The 16,690-nt window shown below is 45.7% G+C and overlaps 1 long non-coding RNA gene across 6 annotated transcripts in view; it reads left to right on the top strand.

Moving 5' to 3' along the window:
- LOC310903429 overlaps positions 1-16,690 on the top strand; it is a 334,064-nt gene that overhangs the window by 187,966 nt on the left and 129,408 nt on the right. The window lies entirely within an intron of this gene.

A 16,690-nucleotide genomic window follows, 5' to 3' on the forward strand; every position in this document is an offset into this window, starting at 1 on the left:
AAATCATAAAATGCTTACAAATTAGATAATATTTCTGGCAAGGAACATCTTCCATAGACACAGATCTGTCGTAGTTTATTCTAAAGCAGGCTGGAATCCTAGAACATGCTGGAATTTTTAGCATTGATGTGCTAAAAACACCTGGCAGAGAGAAGGGAAATGCAAAGCATCTGGAGACGAAGCGAGGCTGGGGAGCTGGGGAGGCGGCTGTTTGTCCGGCGGCTGGAGCACCGCAGCTTGCTTGAATTTGTGTTCCTTGCCCAAGTCATGTAGACCAATGTTTTCAAATCAAATGGCTAAAATTAGAAAGCTCTGGCACTTCTCTGAGCCTCTGATCCAGGATGGCTTTTGGTGGTGTCCAGAGCGGTACTGGCCCAGATAAGTGCACCTGCTGGCGTTCCAAAAGGATTTTGCCAAATCTCTCCAAGCAAGCCTGCAGGAGTCACAGGTTTGGGCATTTTTCTTCGGAAGTTGCTCGTGACTTAGAGGCACTGCAGCAATCCCTGTCAGCCTTGCATCCATTAAAGTTTGAGCTCTCAGAGGTCTGCAGGAAGTTTTTAGAGCGTGGGCACCTTGATAAGGTGCTGGGAGGGCTACAAAGCCAAAGCGTGAAGGTCCGATGCTGAGATGGGGCTGGAGGCAGCCTGGTGGTACAGCTGGCCAGGGAAGGGAGATGCGAATAATGGTCCTGCCTGTACCTTACTGCAGCAAATGCCAGCGCTACAACCCTGGGCTCTAAGTATTAATCAAATATATTAAATGAAAAGGAGAAAATCTGAAAGGCATCCTTGTCAGAAAGCATGGCAGCTGCTTCATATGATAAATGTTGCCTACTGAACGTGAAAAAATGATTATCCTCGAGATGCTGACTGTGAATTAATTCTGAGTAAAGTACAAGTTAACAGTCAGCTGCCTGTGCCTGCACGTCAACCTGACAGACCCACTGGCCTTTCCTGAAACCTTTTTGATGTCCTGTGCTGGTGAGTGGCTTGATTAGGAGTCCCTCGTGAGATTCAGGTCTGATCCTTTAGATAATTCTCTTTGTGCATCCCTCTCTCTTATTTGCCCTGCCTGTTCTGTGTGCAGGACATCCATCGACAGAAACCCACTTGAGAGCAAACGTTGCCCTTAAACACATTGCTAGATTTCCTTATTTTATTTTCTCAAGCTGTATAATATATATATATATATTTTTTTCCCTTGCTCAGCTCTTTGAAATGTTGCTCAGCTGCTCACGGATCTTACGTCACATGAATATTTACGTGCATTTGTACTTTGCAAAGCATGATTTGGATCACCTCTGACTGACAAGCGAGCACAATTCCTGCTGACTTGGCCAGAAGGCTGCCAGCATCGCCCAGAAGTAACCGACCTTGCTTTGTTAAGCAGCTATATTGATCATGTCATGTGCTGATTGCATGAGCCCTCAGGATGGATGGGGATGACTGTATGAGGCATGCTGGCTCTGGACATCCATGCAGGTGGGATGCTGAAGGAGCTTCCTACCAGATTTGCCCCAAAACTCTAAGCCACGTAGCTGTGAGTATGTAAACAGCACATCGCTAAGGGATACCGATAAAAAATAATAATTCTTGGCATCCCTGACTTAGACTTTCTGAAACAACAGAAAGAGAGGGATTCTGGTTTTGAAGCATTTCTTCTGCAAAATGTTAGAAGAAAATATGTTGAAGCATTCCACTGTACTATTTGGATGCTTTCACTCAAACAGAAGCCATGGATTTCAGGCAGAAGTTGCTGGGTGAGGCTGCAGTCTCCAGAGGGCCAGGCTGAACATTTGTGACGGTTCCCCGGCCTTAAAACGTATGAATTTGTGCATTTCCGTATTTATTAATACATTTTTCTGTGCATAAATCACTGGGCACTATTTAAAGTGAGTCATCTGAAGGGAAAGATGCATCATTGCTGCGAGCTCGCTGGTGGCTCAGAACTGACAGGCAGAAATGATGGGGAGGCCACTGGGTCTGATGCTGTTCCTACTGTTTAACTCTTTCTTAGGTGTCCCAAATATCAGCCCTGGTGCTCTAATAAAGTCATTAGCAATTATCTGGCCTGACTGATGATTCAGCTTCTGCTTTTTTATTTTTATTTTATTATTTTATTTTATTTTATTTTATTTTATTTTATTTTATTTTATTTTATTTTATTTTATTTTATTTTATTTTATTTTATTTTATTTTATTTTATTTTATTTTATTTTATTTTTTAATCCTGAAACACAGAAAATACGGGGGAAGCACTGGGGACAAATTGGATCCAATTGATGGCAAAAGCAGCTCAAAGTACCTCTGGCGATGGGCGATGCTGTTTTTATAGAGGCCAGCAAAGTTCACCAAAGCCCATTAAGGCTTCTGAGCCAGGTCAGCGGGCTGTGGATCAGGCGCTTCGTCAGGACGGCTGCGTGGTGAATTGCGCGCCTAATGCACTTTTAATGAAAATGTTATCCTCTGGAGCGGGGCCAAATATGACTAGAGCAGAAGCAAAGACCCTCTGCTCCCTAGCAATCATGGGAAAAGATATTACAGCTATTTCATAAGCCTTCATGTTTTAAAAGTCTAAGAAAGCCAGCCCACATCAACAGCCGAATGAGCCGACTTCTACGCGGACACGTCATTTAATCACAATTTAATAAGGCTCCTGTATCAGCCTTTCGTAATGAAACTTTTGGGTAGACCCTAACAAAGGGTTCACTGTGGGAGAGAAGAATGCAGCCTTTGATTCACGGTTTCTTTTTAGGGTTCGTGATGTTTCGTTTTCAGCAAGCTGCTGGCGAAGTGAAATGCTTTCCGCATGCCAACTGTTACCTCATAAATGGTCCTTATGAAAAGTAATTTGTGATCACGAGATGATTATCAGCCTGCTCGGCCCAGCTCCTGTGGGGAGCATGGGTTCTTCTTCCCTACAAGAAACCCCTGGGTATTCAGGCCTTTAACAAGTGCTGAATAGAGGTGTTTAGGGCCTGGATGACAAAAGGGCATTATTTTAATGGAGCCGTTAGCTTCTGGGAGCCAATAACTTGTCCCAGGACAAGCACACACGGCCTGGTGGTCTTGGCTGCGTTGGGAGGACGCGAGGGTGGTTGTGCACCAGGCAGGGGCGAGCTGCCAGAACCTGGGGGACCAAAACCTGCTGTGCCAGATGATGCCAGAGGGCATTAACCTCTGTTAAAGATCCCCCAGTCTCCGTGCCTTGGGAGACTGCTGTATGAGCCAGTAACTACCAAGAGGTGAAGAAGGTGGTGAATGATCTGGAGAAGGTCAGTGGGGAGGGTGCGAGGAGGAGGAAGGTGTCTTTGCTGCGTGTCTGAGCCTCCATGTGGTCTTGCTTTTGCCAGGTTTCTGGTTATAGCATGGTCCCCCCCTTGTTCTTCAGGCCTTTGGTGAGGGCCCAGGACCCATAGGGCAGGGACATCCTGCACCCCTCTCCTGTCTATCGTGGACAGCATGGGCTGAAGGTACGCTGACAGTCCCTGGAGGCAATAAAATGCAGCTTCTGAGGCCTTCTGAGGGACGACTTCAGCTGGTGCATGCAGCCTCCTGGAAAGCTTAGGCCCAAAAGGACAAGCTGAAATGTATTTCTGTTAAAAAGGCCTCACTTGCCTATTTCAGAGTGCTAATAGCTTGGTTTTATCCAGCTCCTGATCTGGTGTGTGGTGAAGCTGGAGAGGTGGAGTCTTGTCTTCAGCTCTTTGCCACAGAGGGGTTAATTGCTACTTTGTAATTAGCAGAACTCTCCTGGTGTGCTTCCGCCATGGCGGCCATGTTCCCAAGGCTCCGTGCAGCCTGTTCTTTGGGGAGGCTCAGCTTTAATTTTGTCCGTCATCTGTTTTGTTCTCACTAGATATTGCACAGGCATTGGGCGGGATGGTTGCTCTCTGTGTACTGGAAAAATAGCTAAATTCTCCAGTGATTCTCACCACGAGCAAAAATTTATTGGAGAAAAAAGAGAGTTTAGAGTTGTCTGTGCTTGAAAGGCCCTTGGAGGCTGAGCTCCATGTTGCCACCATCCCTGGCGTGGTGCTGGGGAGCCGAGAGCAGGTTCTCCACACGGGTGCTAATCGCCACGGTTGCTCGTGGCCGGGTGAACTCTTTGTTCATGCAATACAGGCATAAAAGTTATGGAGCTGCTGTGAGCTGAGCTGGGTTCATGGGATGTGTGATCCTGTATGGGTTTAGCTCCCCATCTGACCGTTCCAGTGTGTCTTTCTGCCTGGGTTTGTTGGTGGGCACCACTGAGGCAGGACTTCACTTTGCTATGTGCTCCTGTTGGACTTCTGAGCTGGAGGCTCAGAGCCGAGTGATATTTGGCTTTGCTTCTTTTCTTTATTCCATTGCTTTTACATATCTCCGTGTGTGTGAGTATCCTTATAAACATATGTATATGAGCATTTAAGCAATATATATCCTTGCACACAAACCTATTAATAATGCAGTAGTATCAAAAAAAAAAAACCACACCACAAAACAACAACAAAAAATCATCAACAACAAAAAACCCCACTATTTTAGTATAAAAATGCTATCAAATCCTTACTGTGCCTCACAGTGACTGGACGGCTGACAGGCAAGACAAATGCTGCGCTGCCGTATTTTTCCCTGATGCTGGGCCTGCTTAGGACGGAGCCAGTGCTGCTTCAGTTCAGCCTTCCTCAGCTCCGAACGTAGGCATTAAACAGGAGTCACCTGCACCCAGCTGTGACTCTTCCAAGTGATGGACTTGCTGGCTTGGCAATCTTACACAGTGTACACTTAAATTAGGCAGGTGTCCTGACTCCTAAAGAATCTCAAATATGTTTCCATAACTGTTATCTCATAAACATTAAGCAAAGACAACTTAGATTTTCTTTATTGTGCTCTAATGCTGCAGATATATTCGAATTATGAAACTAGCCACTCTGTTACTTATCTCTTTCCATTCGCCAGCTTGTAATGATTAAATGATTAAAATGCCGTCCAAATGGAGCACTGTGAAGAGCTTAAGAACTTTTTTTTTTCCTTTTTTCTTTTTTCTTTCCCTATAAGAAAAAAGCACCAAGGTAAAGACAAATTAGATGGCCATTTTTCTGCATCCAGGGGCTTTCATGGCTTTAAACTCCTCTCAACAGTGTGCTTTATGTGCAATAATAAACACAGAGCTGATGCAACCAAAGTGGTCAGGTTTGTGCATTACTTTCCTATGCTATGTTACATGAAAAATTGGAGACGTTGCCGTCTCCTGGTTTTCAAATAAAAATGGCCAGCGAGGAAAGGATGCTCTGAGTTTCTTCCCAGAGTTTTTGAAGAAACAATGCCACATGCAGTGAAGTGATTTCTAATGATGAGTCACTTACGGGTTGCAGGGTGAAAAAGAGAGCTGGCTGAGGGGAGAAACTAATGTTGTCAGGTAATGGTACAGGTATTTTGTGCTTCTCTGCTGCTGGTTAAACACACAATGCTGTGCGTCTTTCCCATCACTCCATCTCCTGCCAGAGCCTTCCTTTCTTGAAAAGCTTTGCATGTTATCTTTGGCCACTCAGAGGTAGGGTAGTATATCCCTGGCTGCTTCTCATACTAATAAAATGTGGCTGAAACAAAATAAAATAGTTTTCAAACTAATCCACATTTTCTTATATTTTTTACGTCAGAAGCAGGGCATTTGTCCATCAGTGGCTCCGATACAATTGCTGTGAATTAAGATGGCCCTTTTGTAGGGTGTCCATAAATACGGATCGCTGCTATTCAACCTAGTTTTCCTGGCAAATTCTTCTGCTTTCTCATGTGTCAGAAGATCTTCCCAAAGCTGCTGCTGCTGAGGTGCAGTAGCCAAATGCCTCTGTACAGACTTTTGCAGAAGCTGAGGTTATGAGGCCTGTCCTTAAATCAGAGCTGAATTATTTGGAGTGCTTCAGCCTGCTGATGTGACAGGTTTCCAAAGCCCCTTTCTGGGTGCTGCAGGCCTTAGCAGAAGGCCGCCAAAGCTCAGGGCTGACTGCCCTCGGAGACCACAGGCCTTTACGTGCCTCCTGAGCCTGAAGTCAGGCTGACTTTCAGCGTGGTTGAACACTGCTCTTCCAGCTTCATTTGGTGCTCATTAGCCTGACAAATGGGCACCGGCTGTCCCATGGGGCAGAGGACGTGTCCCTTCTCCTGTTTGCCAGGGTTAGGCCTACTCATGTCTCCAACCAGCGTCGTATGCAGCTGGAGTTCTGGAGAGCTCGTGTGTTACCGAGGGGTAAAATAAATAGCCAGAAAAGAGCACTGATATGGTAGGGAATGGTTGGTCTTCACTGGTGGCTGAAGCTCTCAGTGCGGTGAGGAGGAAGAAAGCTTTCCTCTTCGCCCTGTCGAGTTGCTGTGGAGGCCCAAGGGGTGCAGAGGGCTCTGCTTTACATCTGGAGTGGTGATAAAGCTGCTGGATGCTTCTCCCTCAGGCAGGGAGGGACCTCCCAGGATAATGCTGTCTCAGGCTGAGAAGGGGCTGGATGTTGAGGTATAATGCAGGTATGGAGAAGCAGTGAGAGGCCTCTCTGTTCCTTGCCAGCTTCCAGGCTTGCCACTACCTTCCTCCACAGGAGGAAGAGTGTGAGGGCTGCACTGCACCTGGCCAGCAGCAGCCCAGCCCCAAGGAAGCATCTCTTTCCATCGGTGCTGGCTGTCCAGGAATCCCTTCTAGGAAGCCAGGCCCGAGGCGGTACAAACAGCACAAACAGCACAAACAGCATCTCTTGCCTTCAGCTGACCTTGTCTCGAGCTCTGTGGGAATTCCCCAGTAGAGAAGGAGGCAATCCGAGGACAGAGGCATCAGCAAGGGTGCAATCCTCGTGGAGACCAAGGTGGCTGCATCCCCTGCTCCACTGGCAGAGGACAGTCCTGCTCCCCAACCACCTCCACTGGCATGGGTCTGGAGCAATGATTGCAGTGCAGAAGCTCCCCCTGACCACAATGCTCCTTTCGTCCTTGACTTGGGATCAGCGAATCCTTCCACCTCCGCTGCTGCCTCTTGCAAAGCTGAATGTTGGCTCACCCGGGCGGGAAGTGGCCTGCACTCATTGCTTAGCTTGGGGGGGGCGAGGAAAAAAATGCCGAAAGCATGCCAGTACCAAGCACAGGAAGGGTTGTTTTTCATTTATTGTTGAGATATCAAAGATAGGGGAAACATAGAAGCAGCTCTGGAGGAGCGGGCGGAAGGCCTCACACTGTAGGAAGCGTTAGTCAAATAAAAGTGGAGGATGTTTATGGTGTGAAATCGGGAAGTGTTTTCAGGAAGCTGGTAGGAAAATTCAGATGAGATAGGAGAAGGGGAAACAAGAATGCATAGAGCAAGAGGAGAGAGGCTCTGCGTTGTTTAGCCATATTTATAGAAAATTGGACCATCATCAAATCTTACAACCACTCGTGAGCTGCCACCCATATCCCTGCCCCCCTCGGCCCTGAGGTTCACTGCCAGGAAATGGTGCTGTTGTGTGTGCAGGGCTATTTCGGGGCTGGAGGCTATTTCAAGAACCATCAGCAAGGCCAGCTCATCAGCACTGCTGCAGATGGACTTCGGGGGGGTGAACTTGGCTCATGGAATTCATGTGTCTGGGCTGTCTCACAACAAAGAGCAGTGGAAGAAAGCTGGCACTTTTTTTTTTTTTTTTTGCCACTGCATCTCTCAATGCATTACATGGAGACGTTTTTATTTCATATTATTTGATACAGCAGCAAATGGGACTGTGGGGAGAAGTGCTTTGCTTGGGGTGGCAAGTGAAAACAGTCTTTTTAAACAACAACAACAAAGTCCCGGATATGATCCCTAGGCAAAGCTCAAACCCTACAAATGATTAAATACCTGGGACAAATGAAAGGAAATAATCCTTCATGTATGCTATGGTCACTCCAAAATTCACTGCTGCAGGAAATCATCTATGGTTATAACTGCATTTTTAAAGGACTGTTTTAAATTGACACTCATCAATAGCATGTTCAGTTTAGGCAGGCAGTACAAGAAGAGTATCCTTACTCACCTTTCAAGGCATTGCATGGTTCAGGGGAGGAATTATTCCTCATTTGGGAGCTCTAATGACTGATTGTGGGCATTGCCGGAAGGGAAGAAATCTCCTTTTCAGCATTGCATTTCACCCACTTACAATGAGGAAAAGTTGCTCAACAAGATAGACTTACAATTTGATTGCAAGCAAGGCCAGTATTTCCATATATTTGATTTAAATTTTAATCAAAGTAAATTGTTTTTCAAATGCAGATAACACTGTGAATGGCTCCAAAAATAAAACACGAGTAAGCAATCTATCAGGCATGTCTGTCAGCAGAACAGACGCCATCTCATAAACCTGCCAAAACAGTCCTTTGCTTGAAACAATAAAAACTGGATGGAATCAAAAGCCTCAGCTTTAGAAATCACTCTTTGTACATTCTTAAAGAAAAAATCCCAGCTCTAAATTGGTATAATTTGGACTAGGTTAATGTAAAAACGAAAACTATTCAATAAATCTTTTAGCGGAGATCAAAAGCAATGAGTGTAGGAAACCAGAAAATTGATGATATGACATTTTCTGACACTCAATAATGCTCATATTATTCAGAGAACTGCCAACCGCAATTGTTCAAGTACTCTTTTAACTGATCTTGTTCCTTGAATTCATAAGCCAGCCACTGGTTTCCCCAGGGAAAAACGTATGGGAAGACAGTAGCTCAATTAAAAGTAATATGGTGTGTGGCTCTTAATCCTTGGTCGAGAATTTGTGCCAGAAATCTCTTAGGTATATGTTTAAATTTAAGCCTGTGCTCAAACTTTATCTGTTTTTATGTGCATTTTTTTGAGTGAAAAGCCCCGAAGTACTCTTGAGTTTCCTTTTGTGAAGACCTCTCAGGCTGCACTGGCAGTGCTTGGAGGTGGCACTTTCTCCTCGCGCTTTGGGCTCTGCAAACATTTCCGAGCATTTTCTGTCATTCATAAACTCTGGTTTCCGATTGCAAAGCCTGATTTGAATCTTGTCTCCCTCTAGTGATGGAAAAACATTTGGAAGGAGGCAAGTGGGGTGTCAGAGGTCTCCTGTCTCAGTGAGCAGAGAGCAGGCATCAGCGGACTCTCCCCGTAACCATGCATCTCACCAATAACCAGAGGACAGGGCTTGGAGGGATTTTGGAAGGAGAGCATCGTGTTGTGGGCTGACGGAGCTGCCACTGGCTGCTTTTGGCTGATTAATCAAGGGCGTTTTGGCTGGGTTGTGCTGTATCTTCTGTTCCACTGCAGGAATAGATTCTCTGTTGCGTGCCGGCGTCTGTGCTTAGTGCGAGTCTGGCATCCTCTTGCCTGTCCTGAAAATTAGTGACATCTGAAGAAAATGAATGATGAAAACAAGATTATGAAAAGCTCACTTGCATGGAAAAGAAAATTATTGGGATTGAAGCCTTCCTGGATGGATCGTGCAGGTTGTGCTGTGCCCTCAGCTGGGCTGTACCCTGGGGCCGGTGTCCGTGAGGTACAAGATGTGCCCGGCAGAGGTGGCAGCACGGCTTCGTTTTCCCTGGTTGGGCTCGGGGAGCTGCATTCAGCAGATGGGGATGGCAGGTGAAAAACAAACAAACAAAAAAAAAACCACACAAAAACAAACAGCTGAAAGCTGTTTATTTTACTTGTATTTTATTTTCTCTCCTCTTTGATGGGGGCAATGCAACGTGCACCTCGGCTGTAGGCTCACAATGGACAATGCCCAGTGGAAGACACGCCAGCCTCTTTCTTCCCATGGTGTTTTACCACTTATTAATCCTTTTGATTTTAGCCTCTTTGAAGCCCTGGGCTTGGACGTTTTTCAGCACACACTGAAATTGGACATGAAAACACTTCCACCAGTGCAAAAGTTTAAAACCCTTATTCATACACCCTGGAAAGGCTTTCAGCTGATATGCTGACAATGACTGACTTTATTATGTTTATCTTTTGGCAATATCTCCTTCTGCAATTGATAGTGTCTCATGTTTTCCTGGTGCCAGGTTCAATTTCCAGCCTCAGTAAATGAAAGAGCCTGTCGTGTTTCTCTGCCACACGGCGGCATGCTCTGTGCAGCCCGCGATTTCACTGGTAAATATACAGAAGAGTAAAATAAACATGTAACAGAACAGCGCACAGAGACACACATATGATAAAAAGTCTGGTCTTTCACCTAATTTAGACCAGAAAATTGGCATCCGATTTTATTGTTCAGGCTGACTCCAAGAACACAAACATATTTTTTCCTTCAAAACGAGAACTGCCAAAGTATAAAGAATGATATCTGCTGTTTTGAACTAATTGGGATTAACTGTTTCATGGCTGCTTGATGTGAAACAAGTGCCATTTTGCTCAGTCGATAGCAGCAGCAGCACCAAGAACAATTTATGGGAATGAGGGGTGCGAGGAGCCTCGCAGCATGGCCATAACCCAGCAACCAGATCCATGCAGGAGGCACTTTCTGGTCTGCACCTTTGGGTGTCTGAAACAGAAATCATCTCTTTTCCCAAATTCTCAGCCCTAAGAGGCTGCTGCCCAGCTCCCATTACAGCATGGAAAGCTGAGTCAGGAGCAGCCACACTGGACAAGGGAGCTTTCAGCAGATTGGTTCCATTTAAATACGTGTTTCTGCACACTTTTTGATTTCCTATTTTTATGTCAACTGTTGATACTACTTGCATTTGTACAAGTGCTTCCAAAAGGCAGGAAAAAATGCACGATCCCATCGAGAACCCAAGTACTTAATTAAAATTGTTGGGATTTGGAATAACACTGCAATTAGAGTTGTGTCTATTTGTCTTCCGGGGTTTAAGATCCGTGTTTTCAAGCCTTTTGCTGTAAACATGGGCCTGGAAATTTATCTTGGGGTTTCAAAATCGCCAAATGTTGCAAAACCTGCCAGAAGGACTGAGAGAGCTGGGAATGCGGGGCTTGCAAGAGGACGGGGGAGCAACCCACCCTCTGCCTGTGGCTGTTTGGGATGTTGAAATAGGTGCAGAAAAAAACACCAGGTTCTGTTAGGGGCTGATCTGAAGAACCACACAGCAAAGGCTATGTGTAAAACATGGCATTTTTTATGGACAAATCACACGGCGTATTTTTAACCACATTTCCTGGTACCTCGTGTATTAACTGCTTGCAGATAGAAGAGCTGGGAAGCTTGGACTGGGATGGTCTGGCTCGCAGGGATCTCTGTGCTGATTGTGCAAGGCATGTGTGGGACAGGGTGGCTGAGACAACTGCAGAGCAGAAGTCCAGGAGGAGGAGGAGTATTTTTGATGCAGCTCCCAGGGGACCTCTCGAGGCAAAGATGCCTGCGCGCTGCGGTACACCACTCGCCCAGATGTTTATACCATGGTGTGAGCACAACAAACCTGGAGACAAGCTGTTCCTGGGAGTAGGCACGGGGACAGGCACGCAAGAACACCCCAGGGTGCTGCGTGGGGCCACCAGCCCTACCAGCCTTCTGTCCCCCTCAGCTGGCACACTGCAGCTACCATCTGCAGGGCCGTGGGCTGGACCAGGCCACCAGGCTGGAGAGGTCCCGTGTGCTCGGGGTGTCGCCACGGTGGGTGATATTTGCTGTGTGAATAATGAATCAGTTTATCAGGATGTCCCTGGGATGTTCCTCAGCCCAGACATGCCCCAAATATCTGAGACGGTTCCTAAGAAAATAGATAAGACAGAGGCCAAACAGACGAAGGGGTCTGCTGACTTTGCTAATTGTCATGTTTCATTGATGCTTTCATTAAATCAACATTGGGGCACAGATATTTCTAGCCAGTGTCTCAGTAAAAGGATGTATGTGTATGTATGTAAGTGTAAAACGCTACCAAGTGCACATGCCTCCCACTCTCACAGCTGCACTTGTAATGGCCAAGTGCTGCCTCTCAGGGACTGCTGTACGGGGCTGCTGCTCTCGTTCCTTCCCAGTGGCCAAACTCCTGCTTGGCACAGCCACATGCTGGATGGCAGAGCATGTGCAAGGGTCCCAGACCAACATTTCTTCATAGAATTGGTTATATTTTATTTATTCGATATTATACAGTTTTATAAAATGTTATAAATACCCGGCAGTCAGTGAGAGAAGCTTCTTTGCTTCATCTCTGTGCATCATTTGAGCATCACCTCACCTTCGATTTGGGTTAGGTGGCCTTTGGGAATACATTGAAGGATCTATGCAAGCAATAGAGAGAGGGGCAGGGGAGCCCTGCTGCCCAAGGAAAAGGCATGTTTTCCCCCACTATTTCTCCTTCCCGATGAAGCCTGTTTGGGTGGGTACCAGGGGGAGATCTCCCCAGCCCTACCAGTCTGCTTTTGCTGCTTGGTCATTGAGGAAACCACTAAACCAGCTGTGAGAACATTGATTTGGGGTTGCTGGTTTGTTTGTTTAGTGTTGGAGTCTGCCATGAAAATCTGGGGCAAATTAAGGAAAACAAAGCGAAGCTTTTTCTTGGGAAGTTAAAAAAGACATCAGAAACCCACATTGCATTTCAAAACTCGCCAGAGAGGAAGAAGTAAGCGCATGGACCCCCGACCTGCCTGAGACTCCTGAACTCCTGAGACTAGAAAATAAGTGATCCCACAAAGAGACCCCCACAGGGTGATAGGCGCTCCCAGGCCATGAAAAAATATCCTTTTTTTTTCCCCCTACTTGGCTGCAGAAGACCTGGCTGGGTTCACCCTCCTCAATGCGATTTTCCCTTCCCACTGCAGAGGTGAGGAGAGATGTCCCTGAACCCAGCAGCCTCCCGCCTGGCTCTGATTCCCCACTCACCCCCTAGAATTGATGATGTGCCACGTGGTGAGGGCCTGGCTTCAATCTGGGTGTCAAGTGGGGAGAGGTGGCTAGGGAAAGACGGGCAGCTGTGGGGCAGGGCTCAGCGTGGTAAAACATGGGCGAGTGAGGGAAGCCTGGGCTGGAAGGATGGTGGAGAATTTATGTGGTGGGATGGAGCGTGGGGAAGCCTCACATCACGTCTGCAAGCAAGAGGCTGGTACTTCTGGGGCTGCAACACCCTATCTCCAAAAAAAACCCCAACATTATAAAGGCTCCTTGGCAGCTCACATCCATCCTGGGCGCCATGCACGTGCTTCAGAAGCCGCAGCTTTCCTTATTTCTACCCCTGCTTCTGATTTGCTCAGTCACCTCAGGCAAGTCATTTAACCCCAACTTCAACCTATTTTACAGGGATGTTGCAAGGCTTAATTAAGGCTTGTAAAAGGTCTTGAGTTCCTGAGAGGTGCCTGCTGGAGGGAGGTGATTAATCACATGCTGATGGGAGGGATATTGTGGAGGTAAAATCCAAGCAGTCAACAATAGGGCAGATGATATTTTTCCCTGGGGGAATAAAAAACAGGGGGGTTGTAAAAGCACGCACATGTCAGATTTATTCATTCTGGATATCAAGTAGTTGAAACTGTAGGGAGATTGTGGCCAAAACCACAGAAATCTGACTGTATGGCTGTGATAAAGACATTGCGAATTTCAACAAAAATCAATCAAAGATACATAAATTAGGGTGTTTCTCCCTAGACTTCAGCGTCGCAAAGGCAAACAACTTGCAAAACTTCAAGTTCTAGAGATAGAGGCTTGGCACTTCCTCCAAACACCGTCCTGACCCTCTGCAAACACCCCAGAATTACCGTTAGCATTCTTACTGCAGGGCAAAAGGGAGATTGCTCAGAGAAGGAGGAGGTGGGGGGAAAAAAATAGAAAACCCTTCACTGGTGTTTGTGCAGTTGTTCACATGATTGCCCAATTGCAGTTCCATATGGAAAAGGAGAGGAAGGGAAAAAAAATGGACTCTGAGCAGTTATTTTCAGGAGGACCCAGTTCTCCTCCTTTGTGGGGGAAGAGGCAGAAAGTCGCCTGCTGAACTCTGTGCGTGTTTTTGTTCTTTATGTTTCGTTTTAGCCCCATCCTTCTCCTCTATAACTTCATCTCCTCCAATAGACTTGCCCCTAATTTACTCCAGTGGTATGAAGTGGAGCTGGGGCTTGGGAAGGAAAGCAGGACCTGCACCAGGCTGTGCTCATGGCCATTTGCCTCTTGTGAGCTCGCCGTGGCCCTGGTGGATGGGAGGAATGCAGCGAAGCCTCGTGCATGCAAACTGCATGATTTCATACGCTTTTCGGAGAGGGAGCGTAAATCAGTATTGTTTTCTAGATGGCTTGGCTTGTCACCGATTTTTTTTTTCCTTGGGGAACATCCAGTATCCGTGTGTGATGGGGAACGAGAGGGATGGCTGTGCCCTCTGTCTCCACCTCAACGTGCAGCTCAGTGAAAACTGGATTTTATTTTTCCAGGGACCAAACAGAGCCAGCCAAAACCAGAGATTATCATCACTGAGGAATCCTGCCTGGGGAGCTTCCACCAACCAGGAGAGCAGTTAGTCTGAGATTTTTTAAAGCATTTTTTTATGGCATGGCAGTTTTAGTTGAGCTAAATGAAGCTTATTGCAGTGGGGAATTCAGCATACACATGTTTAAAAATCTTTTAAGATTGGATATTTTAACTCCAGCAAATAATCAAGTCCCAGGAACAATTTAGATGAGTAATATATTAAAAACAGGCTTATACAGATCCAAGAAAAACGTTAGAGGATCCATAGGGGTCATTGTTATGCACTGCAGGCTTAAATATATTGACTTTTACAACTGCAAATGGATGGTTGCATAGTGGTTTCCACCGAAGAGCAGTTTCAGTTGTGATAACTCATACAAAGTGAAATTCAGTCTTGTGCTCAGAGCCTGCATGAGGTCTAAGAGCTAAGCGAACTTAATCTTTATCTCTCTACAAACATTACATCTCTTTAATCCTTGAGGCATGCCATTCCTGGGAGGATCCTGCATAATGGATGCAATAGAGCAGAGCAGGAATTGGATTTGTTATTTATGGAAAAATCTGAAATTAGAGAAAACACATTCTGAAATTACAGGAAAGAAAACATTTTCCAAAGGGGAAGAAAATCTGAAAAACAAAAATAAATGGATTTTGTTTTTCACCAATAGAAGTGTTTTTCACGTCTTTAAAATTGTATCGTATTTCAAATGAAAGAGAATATTTAAATGTGTATCAGCCAGATGACAACCATTCAGTTCCAGGAAGGTCAAAATACTTTCTGCAGGCAGGATTTGTTTTTGATACAAAATTTGTGAAGTGAATGGATTATTATGGAATACTGTTTCTTTTCCAATGGAAAAAAACAGCAACTTTCTCCTGGAAAATGTGCAAACCACAGTATTAAACCCACAATGCCTGTGAAAGCTAATGAGATTTGGTAGTGTACAGATAGGAAATGTTCAAGATGTTTGGGTAGGTAGGATGTGGCCACAGATACACAGGCTTCTCCGTGGCACCGTGGTCTGTTTTGTGGGGCTATTAGAGGAGATGCAACAGTGAAACCAACTGTCAGAGGGTGCTGAGCACTGAGAAACACCACCTTGAGAAACAACACTCAGCTTCGTGAAATGAAGGTTTCAGCCGATACCGCAAACCTTCAGCTCCGAGTGCTGGGTCTGAATCCACATGGTCTTCACTGAAGTGATTTGAATTAATTTTAAATCAATTTATATTTTCCATCCAGAAAAAAAACACTATTGATGAAACCAGGTTTCCATTGGCACCAGAACCTAAATGCTCAGTGAATGAAAGCGAGTATTGGAGCAGTAATCGGTGCGTGAAGAACAGCCCCCAGTGCAGCCAGGTGACCCAAAGATTGCTGAACGGTTACGTTTTTGTAATGCTTCCCCCAGTGATGTGGTGTGACAGTAGCTATTTCCTCCCCGAAGATGGATTTGTCATTACCGAAACCAGGAGAGGTGGCAGCGTCAGGAGCAGGGCTCATAATCACCTTCAGTAGCAAGATATTGCGCAGGAGCCCAAACATCTGAAGGAAAATATTTTGCTTTATTCAAATTATTCATTTCTGGCCCATTGGAGGAGCTACACAGTTTACTAATTAGGGAGTTGGGAACAGGGGGTTCAGGAGCTATAATCCTTGGCTGAGGGAAGTAGTGTATTCATTACAGCTGTCACTCAGCTCCCTCCTGTCTCATTTTTCTGATCTGTAAATTGAGGTTAATACCCTCTACAGACTGCAGGTACAAGGAGGATTAATTAAATGGCATCTGTGAGCACTGCAGTCTCCTCTTTGGGCAGCAGCTGGAGCTCCAGAAGAAATGGAAATGGCTCAAATTTTGTTTTCTGTTGAAAAAACTGTATGTTGACGCTTCAGCTCTGAATCACCGAGATCTAAGTTTTCATCCAAAAATTCTCAGCACATGAAACAAAAGCATCCGACATAAAGAAGACTGCCCTTTTGGAGGAGGTTTAATAGGTTTACCTGTGAAAGGGAACAGGGAGGCTTTTCTTACTGAAAAAAAATCCCAGCCCTAGCATCCCAAATACTTGGCACCAGCATAATCACAGCCTTAACAGAGCACTGAGTTTTCCTGTTACAACAAACGAGATCTGCTCTGTGTTAAAAACAAAGCAAAGGGGAAGCAAACAAACCAAAACCCCAACCCTTGAAGCAGTCCAGGGAAATTGGTTCACTACTGGGCAAAGCTCAAAACCTATCCAGGAACTGTGTGTTCTCAAACCCATTAATTTTACCCGCTGGTTGCTTGTTGGGCTACGTTAGCAAACAAAACAAGCTGGCTGACAATTTGTGCTGCGCTGCAAGGCGAAAAAAAACAC

The sequence above is a fragment of the Anser anser genome (assembly GCF_964211835.1).
Source record: "Anser anser genome assembly, chromosome: 8".
NCBI classification, from domain to species: domain Eukaryota; kingdom Metazoa; phylum Chordata; class Aves; order Anseriformes; family Anatidae; genus Anser; species Anser anser.